The sequence below is a fragment of the Colobus angolensis genome, unplaced genomic scaffold, assembly GCF_000951035.1.
Source record: "Colobus angolensis palliatus isolate OR3802 unplaced genomic scaffold, Cang.pa_1.0 Scaffold31, whole genome shotgun sequence".
In the NCBI taxonomy this organism is placed as follows: domain Eukaryota; kingdom Metazoa; phylum Chordata; class Mammalia; order Primates; family Cercopithecidae; genus Colobus; species Colobus angolensis.
In genome coordinates this window covers 11,658,065-11,677,799 of record NW_012116377.1, presented here as the reverse complement: position 1 = coordinate 11,677,799, position 19,735 = coordinate 11,658,065, and the positions used below count along the sequence as shown (strand labels likewise).

The following is a 19,735-nucleotide window of genomic DNA, read 5'->3' as shown; positions in this document are numbered from 1 at the left end:
GGGGACTCCAGTGTAGCTGCTTGGGCAGCTCCCGCGACCCCTCTGGCGGGGGTGACTGTTATTGGACTCGCAGAGGGAAGAGTTGGGGAGCGTCCCCCACTCACCTAGAAGCGCTGCCGCCTGAGGCTCCAGCCGCCCTCCTCCCAATTCAAGCCACGTCAGCTCGGGAACCCCGTACGCAACACCTTCCACCGCCGCGCCCCGCCAGGGACTCAGCCACTAGCAGCTGGGACGGAAGATGGGATTAAGACACCGACCAATCAGGACTATCGGCAGTGCGTTACCGGGGAGACCAGGCACGCCTTGTTTGTTACCAACCTATCAACAATGACGTAAGCCAATCAACGACAAAAGATGCTCCGCTTCCTCAAAGAAACAGCCAATGGACCCTAAAGAGTGAATGAGGGGCGTGATTAGAAGCGAGTAGGTGCCCCGGAAGAAGATCTAGGGAGGGACAGGAAATGCCGAGTGGGCGGGCGTTCTGGGAAAGGTCAGGTGTTCTCAGTGTTAGGTGGTTATGATGGCTTCGTCTAATTCCTCCGCTTAGTCGGCTGTGACTGACCCAAACTGTGGCTTGGGCTTCCGCAGAGACTTGAGACTGCGGGCATCCGCTGCCATTAGGATTGTTGAATGAGCTGTGAGAAGGAAGTCGGGGATATGGGACTCTTAGAGTCAAAAAATACTGGAGCCTCTTAGTTCTTTGTCTAATATGACCTTTTGATTTTGTTGATGAAAAATAATTAACCGTAGAAGTAACTTGCCCAAAGTCAAACAGCGACTTAGTGATGAAACTCGGACTAGAACCCGGTGTCAGTATGAAAGAGGATCAGCGATGTCTGTAAGGACATGATTGTGAGAGAGAAAGTACTGACTACTAGGAAAGCGCCTCTTACAAAGTGGAGCCTGAGCCAGGACCTAAGCAAAGATTGAGAGTTGATGGCTCAGGCTCTGCAATGGGTGTCAGTGAAGAGCTCCAGCAAAAGACTAAAATCACGCATGCTCTCCTTAAACCCCTAAGGAAAGGGAGGGAAGTAGCCAACTCCCAGTGACCTGTCATTTCAGGCACTCTCTAGGCAATAAGAATAATGTTAGTTTGAATTTATTGAATCTTACTGTGCGCTCAACTGGCCCATTGTATGTATACTCATCTTAATGATTACATAACTTCGCAATTCAAACATCAGCTCAGTAAGGCCTTTCCTGGCTGCCCATCTTACGGAACTGGAGGTCATTATGCTAAGTGAAATAAGTTTGGCACAGAAAGACAAATATCCCATGGTCTCACTCATGTGGGAGCTTAAAAAGTTGATCTCATGGAGCAGAGATAAGTACCAGAGCCTGGGAAGGTGGAGATGGGGGAGGCAGGGAAGAGGTTGGTTAATGAGTACAAACATATAAGGAATAAGTTCAAGTGTTTGATAGCACAGTAGGGTGACTATAGTTAACAATATATATTTCAAAATAACTAGAAGAGAAGATTAGAAATGTTCCCAACACAAAGAAATGATAAATGTTCGAGGTGATAGATACCCTAAACACCTTGATTTGATTATTGCACATTGTATGCATATATCAAACTACCACACCCTATAAATATGTACAAATATGTATCAATACAAACATAAATAAAATTGCTACATGCACTATACTTCTTTGCTTCTTTTTCCCCCTAAGCATTTTGCCATCTAACATACTATATATTTTATTCATTTATCTTGTATCTCTCTTCTCATTAGATTATAAGCTACAGGAAGGTAGTAATTTTGATCTCAGCTTTATCTCCAGGTCCCAGAAAAGTATAGAGGAGGGCACTCAATATCTATTAAATTAATAAAATATATGTGATTATCCTTATTTTAAATGCAAGGCAATAAGACTTCAGAAGGTTAAATAATTTGCACAAGGTCCCATGGTGAAGGGCAGAGACAGAATTTGAAGTGGCTATTCAACATCAATGCTGCAACACTTTATGAATACGTCATACGCCTATATCCCTCATTGTATCCACCCAGCAAAGTCCTAAACCTGCATCAGTCCAACCATTGGTCTCTACTCCTACCTTTGGGGAGCAAAATGCTGCAGGAGACATCAGGACAATAATGACATCAATGTCCTGACCACTACACATTCAGTTTCCAGCTGAACTCCATCTTCAGCACACTCCGAAATCCTTCTTGTCTTCAGCTTCCTCTCCCATTTACCACAATTATTCAAACCTTTAAATCCTCTTTAAGTCCCAACCCCATATCTACACCTCACACTCCCAGCAGATGAATTTGTTTCTACCTTAGAGAAAATAGAAACCATCACTGAGAGTCCCACTGTACTCCCTTACACAAAATTTACCTTTCTACATACCTATTTTCACATTCAACCTTAGAATTTATCTTTCAGTTTTAACAGAATGAAACTTTCTTATGGGAGAAGAGATTAGAATTTTGTCTGTCTAGTAGGTCTTCTTATGGCTCTACCTTCTATTGTTGGGTAAGCATATTATGGTGAGAATTATAGTGAACACTAGGGGCACAAAGGAAGAAAATGAGGTGGAAAAGTTAAAGAATGAAACTGATATTATTTCTAAGTTCACTGAAGGACTGGAAATAATTTAGAATGCAACTTAATGGAAGCAATTTAGGCTCTGAGAGGGTGATCAAGATAATAAAAGATAATTAGGAGTTGCCCCAGCAAAAAAGAGGGTACAGAATAGTGGAGGTAGAGGGAGCAGCATGTGCACGAATGATTTGGGCAATTTGACATAAGAGATATGAATGAACAGATAGGCAAAGAGTAGGTCATAAAATTGTGCCATTTTATGCGAAGGGGTTTGGATATGACTCTAAGCTCCAGAGCAGTTACAGACTGCAGAAATCACAGAATTGTGGAGTCATTCAGATGTCCCTTAGAGAGTGACCATTTCCCTAACTGCAAGTACAGGGAGGAAAAGTTGAAAGACAAGAAATGTCACATTCTCTGTGATTTACTCTTGCCCTATTCCCTCTCCTCTTTTTCAGTTCTTTCCTCATCATCCTCTTACCTTCCCCTATACCAAATGCAAACTTATTCCAAAACTTTCATGCAGCCTTGTTTATTAAGGTATCTTCCATACCTAATATATCTTCAGCATAGTATATACTCAATAAATATTTGTTAAATAAATAAAATATCCAACATATAATTCTATATGAATAAATCTTAAAATCTTAGAGAAATAAGAAATTGTTTTGAAAAATACAACTTTGAGACATATCAATTATATGCAAAAATATACAATCACATGATCACATCAATCAATGAAGAAAAAAATTTTCACAAGAAGAAGAGGGAAGGTAAGGAAAGAAGAAGAGGGATGGTGGGGGGAAAAAGAAGGGAGATGGGGGGAAGAAAGAAGAGGGAAGGTGAGGAAAGAAAGTGGGGAAAGAAGAAGAGGGAAGGTGAGGAAAGAAAGTGGGGAAAGAAGAAGAGGGAAGGTGGGAAAGAAAAAGAGGGATGGTGGGGAAGAAGAAGGAAGGTGGGGGAAGAAGAAGAGGGAAGGTGGGGGAAGAAGAAGAGGGAAGGTGGGGGAAGAAGAAGAGGGAAGGTGGGGATAGGGAAAAGAAGCTGAGGAAAGAAGGTGGGGAAAGAAGGAGAGAAAGTGGCGGAGGAAGAAAAAAATATCAACACCCATTCATGATAAAAAAAAAAAACTCAGAAAACTAGCAATAGAAGGATATTTACTCAACTTGATAGGAAAATATTACAAATTCTTAATGGTGAGAAACTAGATGCTTTCCCTCTAAGATCAGGAAAAAGGCAAGGATGTCCCCTCTCACTACTCCTATGCGACATTATACTAAACCTACCTAATGTAAGATAAGAAAGGGAAATAAAAGATATTCATACTAGAAAGTAATAAATAAAACTGTCTTTGTAGATGACATGATTTTTTATGTAAACAATACCTAAGAATAAACAAAAACCTCCTGGAATGAATAGGCAACTTTAGCAAAACTACAGGGTAAAAGGTCAATTGCTTTCCTAACACCAGCAAAGAACAGTTGGAATTTGAAATTAAAAACACAATACCATTTACATTACCCTCAAAAAATAAAGAGAAAATAAATACTTAGGCATAAATCTAACAAAATATGCACAGGCTCTATGTGAAGGAAACTAGCAAACCTCTGATTAAAAAATTAAAATCTAAATAAATTGAGAAATATTCCCAGAAGCATCAGTATTTTTACAATGTCAATTCTTCCCAACTTTATCTGTAGATTCAATAAGATCTCAATCAAAATATTAGCGCATTATTTTGTGGATATCAACAAATTAATTCTGAATTTTATATGAAAAAGTAAAAGACCCAGAATAATCTCAAGAACAAAGTTTGTGGACTGACATTACCCAACTTCAAGACTTACTAAAAAGCTACAGTAAACAAGACAGTATGGTATTGGCAAACAAATAGACAAATAGACCAATGGGACAGAATGGAGAACCCCAAAATAGATCCACGTAACTGTAGACAACTGATCTTTGACAAAGGAGCAAAGGCAATTCAATGGAGAAAAGAGTCTTTTCAATACATGGTGCTAGAACAACTGGAAATCCACATGCAAAAAATGACACACACCTTATACCTTTGATAAAAATAAAATGGATCTTAAGATGTAAATATAAAATTTAAAACTATAAAACATCTATAGGATAACTTGACTCTAGATGACTTTGAATTTGGTGATGACTTTTCAGATACAACACCAAAAGTATGATCCAATGGGGGTGGGGGAAACGTAATAAGTTGGACTTGATTAAAATGAAAAACTGCTCTGCAAAGGCACTGTTAAGAAGATTTAAAAAACAACTCACAGACTGGGAGAAAATATTTGCAGAATACCTATTAGATAAAGGACTGTTACCTAAAATACACAAGGAACTCTTATAATGCAAAAATTTTAATTAAAAATAATTCACAAGTGGGCAAAAGATCTGAACAGACACCCCACCAAAGAAGATATACAGATGACAAATAAGCATGTGAAAAAGTGCAGCCGGGCGTGGTGGCTCATGCCTGTAATCCCAGCACTTTGGGAGGCCAAGGCAGGCAGATCACAAGGTCAGAAGTTTAAGACCAGCCTGACCAACATGGTGAAATCCCCGTCTCTACTTAAAAAAATACAAAAATTAGCCAAGCATGGCGGCACGCGCCTATAATCCCAGCTACTCAGGCAACTGAGGCAGGAGCGTCGATTGAACCCGGTAGGCAGAGGTTGCAATGAGCTGAGAGTGCACCACTGCACTCAAGCCTGGGTGGTGACAGAGCAAGACTCTGTCTCAAAAAGAAAAAAAAGAAAAGAAAGAAAAAATACTCAGCGTCATTTGTTACTAGGGAATTGCAAATTACAGGAACAATAAGATACCACCACACACCTATTTGAATGACAAAAATCCAAAACCCGGACATCATCAACTGCTGGCAAGGATGTAGAACAACAGTAACTCACATTTATTACCGGTGGGAATGCAAAATGATACAACCACTTTGGAAGACAGTCAAGCAGTTTCTTACAAAGCTAAACATAGATCGACCATACGATCCAGCAATCATGCTCCTAGATATATCCAAATCAGTGAAAATGTATGTCCACAAGAAAACTTGCACATGAATGTTTATAGCAGCTTTATTCACAATTCCCAAAACCTGAAAGCAACCAAGATGCCCTTCAGTAGATAAATGGATATACTGTGGTATTTCATACAATTGAACATTATTTTGTGATAAAAAGAATTGAGCAATCAAGCCATGAAAAGACATGAAGGAACATTAAATGCATATTGTTAAGTGAAAGAAATCAGTCTGAAAAGGCTATATACTGTGTGGTCCAGCAGTATGACATTTGAAAGAGGCAAAACTGTAGAAATGTAGAAACAGTAAGAGAAAATCAATGGCTGTCATGGATGGGGCTGGGAAGGGGCAAAGAAGGATTAATATATGGAATAGAGACAATATTTTAATGGAGAGAAACTATTTTGTATGATACTACAATGGTGGATACATGGTATTGTGCATTTGTCAAACTCCATAGAACTGTATAACATAAAGAGTAAATTTTAATGTAAACTGTGGACTTTAGTTAATGATAATGTCTCAATATTGGTTCATCAAATGTAATAAACATGGTAATAATAGGGGAAACTGCTGAGAGGTGGGAAGTGGGGGGAGGATGAGATGAGTATGTAAAGCTCTGCATGTCTGCTCAATGTGTCTGTAAATCTAAAACTGTGCCACAAAATAAAGAAATGTATGTGTATACAAATATTTCCAAATTTGACTCAAGAAAAAATAGAAGAATCTTACAACTTCTAGAAAAAAACATTTAAAAGTTGTTAATCTCAGAAGAAAAGTATACAATCCAGACAGTTTTTCAGGCAATTGTTTTTGGGGCTTTGCTATAGACTGAATATTTGTGTTCCTGGCAAAATTCATATGTTGATGTCCTGTCAATTTTATAGTATGAGGGGGTAGGGCCTTTGGGAGATAAGTAGGTCATGAAGGTAGAAACCTCATGAATGAGATTAGTGCCCTTATAAAAGAGACCCCAGTGTGCTCCCTTGTCTTAATTTTTGTCTTTTTTTTTTTTTTTTTTTTTTGAGACAGAGTCTCACTCTTGGACTGGAGTGCAGTGGCATAATTTTGGCTCACTGCAACCTCAACCTCCAGGGCTCAGGTGATCGTCTAACCTCAGCCTCCCGAGTAGCTGAGACTACAGGTGTGCACCACCATGCCCAGTGAATTTTTGTGGGTTTTTTTTTTTTTTGTAGAGATTGGATTTTGCCATGTCGCCCAGGCTGGTCTTCAACTCTTGGGCTCAGGCAATACACCTGCCTTGGCCTCCCAAAGTACTAGGATTAGAAGCATGACCCACTACGCTTAGCTCCTTTGCCTCTTTGGCCATGTGAGGATGAATGAGAAGATGGCGTTTGTGAGCCATGAAGTGAGCCTTCGTGCAACACCGAATCTACCAGTGCCTTAATCTTAGACTTCTCAAACTTCAGAATTATGGGAAATAAATTTCTGTTGTTTATAAGCCACCCAGTCTATAGTATTGTTATAGCATCCCAGACTAAGACAAGCTTTTGAGGAACAGATGTTTCCTATGCTATACAATCTATACAGAGCATAGGAACAGATGGAATGTTTCCCAGCTAATTCAGGTCTTAAAAACAAATAAACAAAAGAGGTCTTTTTGTAGTTTAACTGTGATTACCTTTGTCATTACAGTTTTCTTTCTCCATATTTACTGTAGCCAAAGATATTATTTACAAAAGTATCTATTTTCAGGGCAGCTTCATGGGGCCTATAACGAGAAAGAGGCGAAACCATGGTGGGCAATCAAGTGGTGGCTCCATGGCAGGGCCACTGAAACTAATAGCTCAGTTAGAGCCGTAGCCCTTCCAAAGCCCGACATGAGCCAGGGCTTGGAACATCTTCCACAGGCTATCCAGGACTTCAACGAGCAACAGAATGTTGCCGAATATCAACTGCAGCTGTTCAGGACTGAGACGCCCAGCAGACTGTATCAACAGCTGACGCTGCTCCCTAATGATATGTGTGTCTCTCAAATAGCTGGTCTCTAGAATTAGTTTTAAATGCAGTCATTAAAGGAAAAGTCCTCATTAATCAGCATTCTCTAGGGGTGAAGATGAAGCTTAATTATGAGATTTGGATTTTGTATGAAAATATCTCTGTATACTTGCCCTGCCCTGGGTCCCTATCTGTTGTATTTTCCTACATGAGCAAAATTTCCAGAAGGATCCAGAGTGTACCAAACACCACACAGGCCAAAGCCTAAAAAAGATCATTTTTCTGAATTCCTTGGCCTTCATATGTCGGGAAACCAAAAAGCTGGCAGGACTACTAGAATTTAAGCCCCATCTCCATGCTTGTACTGTAGATTATCCACAAAAGTAGGGGCTGGTGCTGGACAGGCACCAGTAGGAGGGGTCAGAGATTATTGCTATCAGCAATGCAGAGGAAATGCACATTCTGGAAGGGGACAGGGAGGTGATGACTGGAAGAGCAAGTTCCTGGATCTCCTTTGACCTGGGCTTCTGAATATGCTGGGGCAGTGGTCCCCATCCTTTTTGGCACCCGGGACTGGTTTCATGGAAGACGGAAAGGGCTGTTGGCGGGGTAAGGGGTGGTTTCAGGATGAAACTCTTCTACCTCAGATTATCTGGCATTAGAGTCTCATAAGGAGCGTGCAACTTAGAGTCCTCGCGTGCGCAGTTCACAGTAGGGTTGGCGCTTCTTTGAGAATCTAATGCGGCAGCTGATCTGACAGGAGGCGGAGCTCGGGCAGAGATGCTCCATCTCCCGCTGCTCACCTCCTGCTGTGCAGCCTGGTTCCTAACAGGCCACGGACTGGTACCAGTCCGTGGTCCGGGAGCTGGGGACCCCTGTGCTGGGGCATGGATGCAGCAGTCTTCAGTTGCATTTTTCCTTCCTGACAGGCTTCCATGGGTGCCAAGCCATGTCAGTAGGGCTGAATCTGATGTCTCTCTGAAGTACCAGAACACAACTAGGGACAAAAAAAAACACCAGGGCTGGATTAGTGGTCACAACCAGGGTCCAGGATGCCTAAAATATAGCAGGGACATCTGTCCCTTGAAAGACTTGTTCAAAATTCAAGAAGTTCAAGTTGATCGTAAGGCACTAACCAGTGGCATCTGTTCTAGGAGTCGTTGGAATCACTGCCCTTGGGACCAGGGGCAGTCAGGGGAGTTTTGGAGAGGAAAGTTGAATCATAAAAGAGCATAATTACAAGGCAATTTAGGGTAAAAAGAGAAGGAGATAATGGATTAGCTAGAGGTCCCTGGAGCTCAGAACTAAAGGTAGGGGAATTCAGGGTGGGAGGAAAGGACCTGTGGTGAGATCATCAACTGCAGTCTCTTGAGAATAAAACCCAAATTGCCATACACACCCTGAGACCATCTAGGTGCCCCCTTACGTTATCTCTGTAGCTCCTTAACCTTTCCTGTGTCCCTGAACTCATCTCTATTTATTTCAATTTCCTGCAGTAGAATTCAGTAGTTTTATTCTTGTGATGGTCAAATAGTTGTCTATGGGGTCATCATGACTGACTTAGAACAGAAAGTTCACCTGCCTCACCAGGGACAATGCATCTCTATTCAGTGAGGGCCACAGAGATTTACTTACCAAGCAGCACCTCACTCATGCTGGCTATCTACAGCCAGAGCAGCAGATCTTTGTTCCTGCACCCAGGTGGGCACCTGAAACTTGGATCATGGACCACTCCAGCCCCATAACACTTCTCCTGATTCAACTCAAATGCCCAAATTCATATCAGACGACATACTAGACAACACACTTTGGCTGCTCTCCCAGAAACTAAGAGACTTATAGATACTTATGGAACGTGAACTTCATGCTGCTAGGCTTCAAGCTCTTACATGTAGATTAGGCTCTTTATCCTCAGTGAAATTGTGGAGCCATGATTCGTATTCAGAGATTCTGACATGTAAACACTACACTGCACTGCCTGGTGTTCTGCTCACTGCCCACAGGCTGACCTTACCTCTCCACACATTTGAGTCTGCTGTGATCTTTCCTTCCTTTCCTCTTTCTCATTTGCAATGGGAACTCTCCAAAGAGAAATTACTATTGTCCACGGCAGCAAACTCAGCATTTTGGGAGTTAGAGGGTCCTGGCAGCCACTTGGTGGCAGCCTTAGGACTACAGCTACTGGAAGCAAGGTTACAACTAATTCCTCAGTGAATTATCTGTGAAAACGGGGAAAGGAGTTCACTGGTTAACCACTGGGTATAGGACACATAACTAGTGCTCTATTGGACATAATAAAGAAGAAAATATTGTGTTTATTTTCAAGATGTTTGTAATCCAGTTATAAATATTATATATGTATATATTTATACATATGTATATACACACACACACACAAACACACAATGCCTTAAAATAACTTCTAAGCAGTATACAGGTAAGTTCAAAAGAAAAACATACATTGTACAGAAGCTCAAGGCATTATAGACCGAAGGATTAGTCAGAGTGTTATGCACTTAAAAAAATTGCCCCTTAGAATTTACTTTGGATTAAAGTTTTGGAAGAGGGTGAACATATGGGCATATGGGGGCAGGGTGGGGCAAGGGAGATGTGGCAGGAAGGGCATCAAATGTCGTGGAATGACTTATGCAAAGGAATTAGGTTATTTGTCCCTCTTTTCATAATTTTCATGTCCATTTTGATGGTTTGGGCTTGTCTTAAGGCAACATATTTCCAGAACAGATACTTCCTCAACCACCTCTAATCAAAGCTAGTTAGAAATGACTCAGCTTCAGTGTCATGATTCTAAGCAAGCTGAGGCTTACTTGGGAGGTTTACTGAATTCAGACACAGCCCCAGCTAAGAAATTCCTTGAGAGACTTGCTCAAAATTGAGGAAGCTCAGGTTTATTTTAAGGCACTTATCAGGAATAAGAAAAATTCCTGTCACACAGCCAACAAAAGGGCTTCCAAAAGTAGGTGATGGAACCATTTAGCAAAGCATTCTCCCACAGAATCTGGCACTTCTGGCTGCATCAATTCTCTATTTCTTTCTAATCAGGTTCAGAGTCAAACCAATGCTTCCATCCTTTATTTTCTGGAGACAGGCTCTGAAGTTGGAAAGGTCAGGTGCTTTAAGCACGAAGTCAGGCAGCATGATGGTGGTGCTTCAGAAGAAAAGTTTTGTGAATCATGGGTATCTCCTCTGGAAAATGTGAAGATACCTGGTCACACACTGATACCCTCTTCTTGACTAGGGACTACCTGCAGAATGCAGCTGCAGCAGATACGAACTGGGGGTCCTATCAGTGCTCAGGACAGAGGAACTGCCACTGTGAATTGTGTGGGCTCTGTTCTGGTTTTCAGAGGAGGCCAATATGCCCTTGATGTGTATTTTCCTGCCCAACTCTAGGCCTTTGGTCTCTGCAGGTCCCTGTATGTAGTCCATTCCTGAGGTGCAGGTGATTGAGATTTGGAGGTCTGTTCTGTCTGTGGAGATACAGTCAAGGTGCTTCCTTGCCTCCTGCTTGATTAATTTTCGAATGAGGAGTGAGCATGGCAGGTTGAGTCTTAGGAAGACTGAAGATGTAGAATGGATAGATGTCATGGTTCCAGATTTCTCAGAGGCATCAGAGATTCCTGCTCCTGCCTTGGTGTTAGTGCCTCAATGCTTGTCTTTCAGTTCTCACTGAGCATCCTCAAGCATCACTATAGTTTGCCCAAAGGTAGGGAGGGCTGAGCAGGAACGCTGGCATATTGGGGAGCAAGAGAGCTAAAGGAGCCAGCCATCCTTGCATAAAGAATGGCAAGGATTGCCTCCAAAGCATGGTTTCTGGCTGGGAACTCCTTTTCTGATAGATAAAGAAATCCCTGTTAAAACTCCATGTCTACAGGAGCTAGAGAAGTCAGAGCTATTTGACTGAAGGGCCTAGAGTTGGCTAGGCTCTAAAATCAAGACATCTGCTAACTCCAAGAGTCTTCCCTGACAGAATCAGCAGACTCTGAGTCCTTACGGAGCTCATGGAGCCAGGAATGAAACTCTGAAATCCATCCATAATGAGCAATGTGTCAGGGAAGGCATAGATAGGAGGGGTGGGTCTCTATGCTTGGATCCATATGCCATTTCCACTTTTTCAAAGAGGATAGAACTATGAAGAAGCAGCGGCAGCATTCATTCCATAAGAACTCAGGCACTATTTTTCTATGAATGAATACTGAGCATTTATAATAAATGAAGAAGTCATATGAGGAGCAATGGTGACTTTCTCGGCCTGGAGCAACTAGAGCAAGGGGCATAAGGAATCTAAAATCAAAGAAAATTCCTAGGAGGCGTAACTAGAAAGCTATTACTCAGCATTCATTCAACAAGTACTTAACTAAGCACAGACCTTGTGCCAGACACTGGTGTGGCTTATTCTTGATCCAGGATCTAAGAAAGAATCATAGTCCTGAAAGCAAGTTTTGTGAGGGGGATTTCTCCAGCCTATCAAAGTGAGGAATGTTACTATCATGTATCTTAGGAGACAGGTGGCAGACCCCTCTTTGGGGAGTTCTCAAGTACACAGATCTAGTTAATGGGTTAATATACCAGCACAAAAAGGCCACTGTAACTCAAATCACATATCAAACTGACATCTCAGATATGCTTTACAGGCACTTTCATGGAGTGTTCCACTAAGGTTTACCCTAACAAAGAACATCACCGGGATTTAAAAACACTCCCCATTATTGCTGATACAACCAGTAAATGTGAAGATTTGCATGTAGAGCAGATATTGTGAGAAAGTCTACAGATTCCCTAATTGTCTCTAACCTTGCCCTAGATGTGTCCTGTTCAATACACTCCCCATGATCTTTATCAGGAGATCTTTAACATTTGGGATATTTTCCAGATATACTACTTTAGAGTCCTAACCATATTGTTTAGGAAACTGTATTCAACCTAGAGTCAAAACCAAGTTGTCAACAGGTTTTGTATAACCAGCAGCTTACAGACCCGCTTTTGACCCCAGAAGGGAATTCAGCCTGAACCTCTGCCTCCTGCCCTGTTCCTCTCTACCTTCCAGATAACCAGTCTTCTCAGTCCTCTCCTTCACACAGATTTTAATTCAGCTGACAGGCACAAGAAATACAAGCTGATTAATATAAATGAGGGCTGCATAATTCATAGATTTAGTAATGAGATGTCTTACAAAAGTTTTGTAGGAAACAGGTGTTTTCTCCTAACCCTGGAAAATTATTTTCCATTAAGATACGTGACCTTCTTTTTATGCCTGTGTGGCACTGAGGGATGCATATTCTAGAGATGGCCATCGAGGACCTTGCCTCAACTCTCTTGTCTTCTCTATGTCATATATGGGCATTCTGTGAAACCGATTTATTCATTCCATATTAATTCATTTAACTTATTTTGATTCATATTTCTATTCTGCTTATTGTTTATTCTTGTGAGCATATTATATGAAAATTCAGAGTACTTAAAATTGTTTGGATATCTGAATGGCAGGGCAAGTACACTTTTGCACATGTGCTAGACAAATCCACGCTTAACAAACAGTTACTGAGTGCCTCCTAAATTATAAACTGGTTTAACAGATACAATACTTTTTCATTTCCTCTGCCTGGAACATTCCCCTTCTACTCCTTCAACTGTCAGTTCATACTTCAGTTCATTGTCTTAGGTGTTTCCTCTGAACATCTCCAGGACGAAGTTATTGACTCTCACACACAGATCCCTACCTGCAAAACAATAGTCATCACACACACATTTATTTTTTACATGTTTATCTCTTCTACTGAGATGAAACCTCCACTAGCTGACTCTTACCTGTTTTCTGTGTCTATTACAGTGTCTTTTACCTTATAAATGCTTACAGATGCTCATTGAATGAATAATGTGTTTTAGAGTTTAATATCTCTGATATAATAGATTCTTGGTCAAACACTGAGAGCTCAGTCATTTAGCTAATTGAGAATCTCAGAGTACATAATAAGAGGACTAGAAAAAGTTATAGGGCACCATTCTGCCCTCAAGAGGGCCTCCATAAAGTGGATGGACCATTTGCATACAAAGAATTAAATGCCTACACATATCCCAAGTACCAAAAGAGTGGGTGAGTGAATGAATGATTCAATGAAATGAATAAGCAGATCATTTTAGAGTTATATAAAATGAGCTTAACCTTGGACCATTTTATGTTTCTCATCTCATTTTTTACATCTGTAAAATGGAAATTATCAATGTTCCTATTTAATAGGGTTATTGTGAGGATTAAATAAGATAATGACCGTAAAATTCTTAGCACAGAATCTGGTACATATCACACAACAAATGTTAAAAATTACTTATTAATAGTAGTGTTGTTATTCTTATCATTAGGTTCCTGGGAAGGGTCAGGTAGGATGATTTGATGAAGGATCTATAAATAACATATTATTACATTCTCAATAGGCTTGACAGGGGAGCAGTTATAAAAGACTAATGCTGAAATGATTATCTTTGATTGGCAGCTCTCAAGCACTTAACTATTAATGAGGAACCCAAAGAACTTTTATTTAGATGGGTTATATTCTAGTGATATACTGGTAAATGTTTAGCAACCAGAAGTGTTACTGCAGGGGAAAATTTTGGACTTGTAGTATTTACTTATTTCTGTGATATTACCATTGCCACCATCTCACCATGTCTAATTTCAAGCTACCAATATACCTTCATTGAACGTGGAGAGATGTGCAGGAACACACACACACACACACACACACACAAATTTCCCCCATACAGATGCAGTAAACGTATTACTTTGTTTTAAGTATGATGTATTTAATCATAAGCTTATATAACTTTTAAATTTAACCAACGTCCATACGTTATTCAGATTTCCCTAGTTTTTACCTACTGTCTTTTTTTTTTTTTTTTTCTGTTGTAGAATCTCATCCAGGATAGCACATTACATTTAGTCATCATGTCTTCTGTTAAATAAAATTTATGGGAGACCACTGATTTGGACCAGGATCCTACACTAAGTCTAACACGCCAAACCAATATGGAGTTTAACTACAGCAGCTGAGCTTTAGTTGATGGCAGGAAGTTCTATAACCAATTAGCCAGTTAAGTTGAATGAAATAAATTGTCTCTGCATTGCACTTTCATTTCCTATAACTCATATCAGATAATGTTATTGGTGGGCATTCTCTCAATCCACTCTGGCTCAGAGGGCTGCCAGATTCACAGATCATTCTTGTTTTATTTTGCTTTCCTTCATTTTGTTTTGCTGTTTTGTTTTTCTTTGCTCAAATAAACTTAGTTAAAATATAAACTTGTCTAAGGTTTTTTTCCATTCTCTCTTCTGTTCCATTGGTCTCTGTGTCTGTTTTTGTACCAATACCATTGTTTTGATTATTCTAGTTTTGTAGTATCATTTGAAGTTGGGTAATGTGATACCGCTGACTTTGTTCTTTGTGCTCAAAATTGCTTTGGCTATTTGGGCTCCTTTTTGGTTGCATATGAATTTCATAATAGCTTTTTTCTAGTTCTGTGAAAAATGGCCTTGGTAATTTGTTAGAAATAGCACTGAATCTGTGGATTGGTCTGGGCATTATGAAAATGTTAATGAAATTGATTCTTCCAATCTATGAGCATGGAATGTTTTTCCATTTCTTTGTGTTGTCTATGATTTCTTTCAGCAGTGTTTTGTAGTTCTCCTTATAAAAATATTTCACCTCCTTGGTCAGATGCATTCCTAGAAATTTTATTTTATTTTTTGTAGATATTGTAAATAAGATTGTGTTCTTTATTTGGCTCTCAGCTTGCGTGTTATCAGTGTGTAGAAATGCTACCGATTTTTGTATGTTGATTTTGTGTCCTGAAACTCTACTGAAGTCATTCATCAGGTCTAGGAGGGGTCTTCTGCAGAGTCTTTAGGGTTTTCCGGGTATAGAATCATATTGTTAGAAAAGAGAGATAATTTGACTTCCTCTTTTCCTATCAAGATGCCTTTTCTTTCTCTTGCCTGATTGCTCTGGCTAGGACTTCCAGCTCTATGTCGAATACAGGTGGTGAGAGTAAACATCTTTGTCTTGTTCTGGTTCTTAGGGAAAATACTTCCAGCTTTTGCTCCTTCAGTATGATGTCGGTTATGGGTTTTTAGTAGATGGCTCTTATTATTTTGAGGTGTGTCCCTTCTATGCTTAGTTTGTTGAGTGTGTTTATCATGAAGAGATGTTGGATTTTATCAGATGCATTTTCTGCATCAATTGAAATAATCACATGGTTTTCGTTTTTAATTCTGTTTATGCGGTGGGTCGCATTTATTGATTGGCATACACTGAACTAAACTTGCATCCCAGGAATAAAACCCATTTGGATCACGGCGAATTAACTTTCTGCTGTGCTGCTGGATTCAGTTTGCTAGTATTTTGTTGAGGGATTTTGTGTTTATGTTCATTAAGAATACTGACCTGTAGTTTTCTTTTTTTGTTGTGACATTGCCAGATTTTTATATCAGCATGATACTGGTTTGTAGAATGAGTTAGGGAGGGATCCTTTCTCCTCAGTTTTTTGGAATATTTTCAGTAAGATTGATACCAGCTCTTCTTTGTACATTTGGTGGAATTTTGCTGTGAATTCATCTGGTTCAGGGTTTTTTTTTTATTGGTAGGTTTTTTCTCACTGATTCGACTTTGGAGCTTATTATATGTATATTCAAGGTTTTGATTTCTTCCTGATTTATTCTTGGGAGATTGTGTGTTTGCAGGCATTTATTCTTTCCCTTTAGATTTTCTAGTTTGTGCATATAGATGTGTTCATGATAGTCTCAGAGGATCTTTTGTATCTCGGTGGGATTGGTTATAATGTCACCTTTGTCATTTCTGATTTTATTTGGATCTTCTCTCTTTTTTCTTTGTTAATCTAAAGCAGTCTGTCAATTTTGTTTATTTTTTAAAAAATCAACTTTTTGTTTCATTGATTCTTTCTATGGTTTTTTTGGTCTTAATTGCATTAATTCTGCTCTGAGTTTAGTTATTTACTTTCTTTTGCCACCTTTGGGATTAGTTTATTCTTGTTTTTCTAGTTCCTTTAGGTGTGATGTTAGATTATTAATTTGAGATCTTTCTATCTTGATGTTGGTTTTTAGTACTATAAACTTTCCCCTTAACACTGCTTTTGCCACATCTCAGAGGTTTTGTAGTGTTGCGTCTCTATTTTCATTTGCTTCTGTCAGTGGGATACCCCAGTATTATTGTGTGAGTGTCTAAGTCTTTTTGGAAGTCTAAAAGTACTTATTTCATAAAGCTGGGTGCTTCAGTGTTGGGTGCATACATATTTAGGATAGCTAAATCTTGTTGAATTGAACCCTTTATCATTATGTAATGCCCTTCTTTACTCTTTTTTAATTGTTGTTTTAAAGTCTGTTTTATCTGATACAAGAATAGCAACCCCTACTCCTTTTTGTTTTTCATTTGTGTGATAGATCTTTTTCCCTCCCTTTACTTTGACCCTATGGGTATCAATACATGTGATATGAATTTCTTGAAGGCAGCAGAAAGACGGGCATTTTTCTAAATTCAATTTCCCACTCTGTCTTTTAAGTGGAGCATTTAAGTTGTTTACATTCAGAGTTAATATTAATATGTGAGATTTTGTTTGTCATACTGCTGTTAGCTACTTGATTTGTAGTTTTGCTTATGTAGTTGCTTTATACATGGGTCCTGGATCCATGGGCTGTGTGCCTACGTGTGCTTTTATGGTAGTGAGTATCATTCTTCCATTTTCATGTTTAGAACTTCCTTAAGCATCTCTTATAGGGTGGTGATAAATTCACTTAGCAATTACTTGTCTGGGAAGGATTCTATTTCTCCTTTGTTGAGTAAGACCTGAAAAGCACAGGCAGCCAAAGCAAAAATAGTTTTACTTTTTTTACCCAAGATGGTGGATTAGAGGCTTTCAGGGTGCCTCAGCCACTTGGAAATAGCAAAATAGTGCATAAAGATAAACTCTGGGAGGAAAATGGGAATTCATCAGTATAGTGAAGGACACCCCAGGCCCTGAGGAGAAAGTGGTTAAGCAGCCCCTATGATGGCTTCAGCTGATAAAGTGAGTGAAGCTGAAGCTTTTTGATGAGGTGAGGCTTTTAAATTTTTTATTCTTTTTTTCCTTTGAGGGTATGACTGTGGTGTATGTTGTATATGACAGGCTTCATTTCTGGATGCTTTCAGAGGGTCAGGGCTCTGTATAGTTTCCTTGGTTGCAGGCAGATTTGTACAGTGACTTTCTCAAATGTTGCTTGATGTAGCAATGTATTTTTGTTTGGTGGTATAATTCAAGCGGCAAACCAATAGATAGTGCTTGAGAGTAAAAGCCACCAAGAGGTTCTTACTCTGCATGCTCACCCTTGGTGGGACAGAGGAAACAGAAAAGAGTGAAAAACGTCCTTCCCCAGTGTAACTGGTCTTTGGTGGGAGTAGAGCCCCTGGAGAAGCCAGAGAAGTGCCTCTTTCAGCCCATGCTCCCGGGGCCACAATAGAAAGAGTTGCTGCCACATCTGTAGCAGTGCACTTGTGATGGGGACAGGGTGCAAGAGATAACCCCTTCTCCCAGTTTCCAAGAGCTTTGCTGTTGCCCCCTTCAGTGGCTGACACGGCACTTTCATTTCCTTTAATCCAAGGGAGACTTTGGTGGGCTGCATTTTCCCCTCCCTGAAGGGTGGTCCATGCCAAGAGTTGGATGTCCAGGCGAGTAGGGGTCCACTTTCCTCTCTCCCCTTGGAATACGTGGGGCACTTTCTCCCAAACTGACCAAGGGAGCATGCTAAGGCACTCAGTAATGACACACATAGACTGGTTCCAGGTCATAAAACTATCCCTGGCTGCAAGTCATCCTACCCAGGAGAAACCTTGGCTTCAGCAATTCTCCTCCCACTCCAGTCCTGCAATGGAAGAGAACCTAATTTCAGTACCTACTGCTGGGGTGCTCCCACACTCACTGCTCAATTCTGGCTGTGGGGTTTCTTCCCCCACTCCAGAGCAAGCACAGCTCTAGTTGTGGGGATCTTTCCCCTACTCCAGAGCAATCTCTAGCCTGAGACTAAAATGTCTGCAGTGGCTGCTGTTACCAGGTCGCCAATGACTTTGTATGAGCCCAGATTAAAAATGGCGTCTTCCTTTCAGTCCTAGGTCTGGGAAAATGTCTGCAGCTTTTTCCGGTGTCTTTCCCTCTCTCTATCTCTCAGCCTCTCTCCAAGCTCACTCCTGAGCTTGGAGGAAACAGGGTGCTCTCCCTCGACCTGGGTTGCACAGATGACTAGCAGAAAGGTAAGAAACGGAGATTGGGATTGGCTGCCTCCCGCATGTACTGGGCTTCACTCACTTTATCAGCTGAATGCCATCATGGGGGCTGCTTAATCTTCTCCCCCTCAGGGTCTAGGGTGTCCTTCACTATTCTGATGAATTTCCATTTTCTTCCCAGAGTTTATTATTATTATTACTGCTATTATTATTTTTCTTCTGAGACGGAGTCTTGCTCTGTCGCCCAGGCTGGAGTGCAGTGGCACCATCTCTGCTCATTGCAACCTTCGCCTCCCAGGTTCAGGCAATTCTCCTGCCTCAGCCTCCCCAGTAGCTGGGACTACAGGCATGCGCTACCACGCCTGGCTAATTTTTGTATTTTTAATGGAGACGGGGTTTCACCATGTTGGCCGGGCTGATCTCAAACTCCTGACCTCAAGTGATCTGCCCGCCTCAGCCTCCCAAAGTGCTGGGATTACAGGCGTGAGCCACTGCACCTGGCACTGAGTTTATCTTTATGCACTGTTTTACTATTTCCAAGTGGCTGAGGCATACTGAAAGTCTGTAATCCACCATCTTGGGTAAAAAAAGTAAAACTGACTGGGCGCGGTGGCTCACACCTGTAATTCCAGCACATTGGGAGGCCGAGGCAAGTGGATCACCTGTGGTCGAGAGTTCGAGACCAGTCTGACCAAAATGGAGAAACCCCATCTCTATTAAAAATACAAAAAATTAGCCAGGCATGGTGGCACATGCCTGTAATCCCAGCTACTTGAGAAGCTGAGGCATGAGAATTGCTCAAACCCGGGAGGCGGAGGTTGTGGTGAGCCAAGATAACACCATTGCACTCCAGCCTGAGCAACAAGAGTGAAACTCTGTCCCACTCCCC

At 40.7% G+C, this 19,735-nt stretch overlaps 1 protein-coding gene across 4 annotated transcripts in view; it reads right to left on the bottom strand.

The window, feature by feature from the left end:
• GOLGB1 (golgin B1) overlaps window positions 1-240 on the bottom strand; it is an 89,448-nt gene extending 89,208 nt beyond the window's left edge. For all 4 annotated transcript variants that reach the window (XM_011950837.1, XM_011950838.1, XM_011950835.1 and 1 more), the window contains exon 1: window positions 105-240. The gene's annotated coding sequence lies outside the window, so the exon portion shown is untranslated. The remainder of the gene's footprint in view (window positions 1-104) is intronic.
• Window positions 241-19,735: the final 19,495 nt, after the last annotated feature.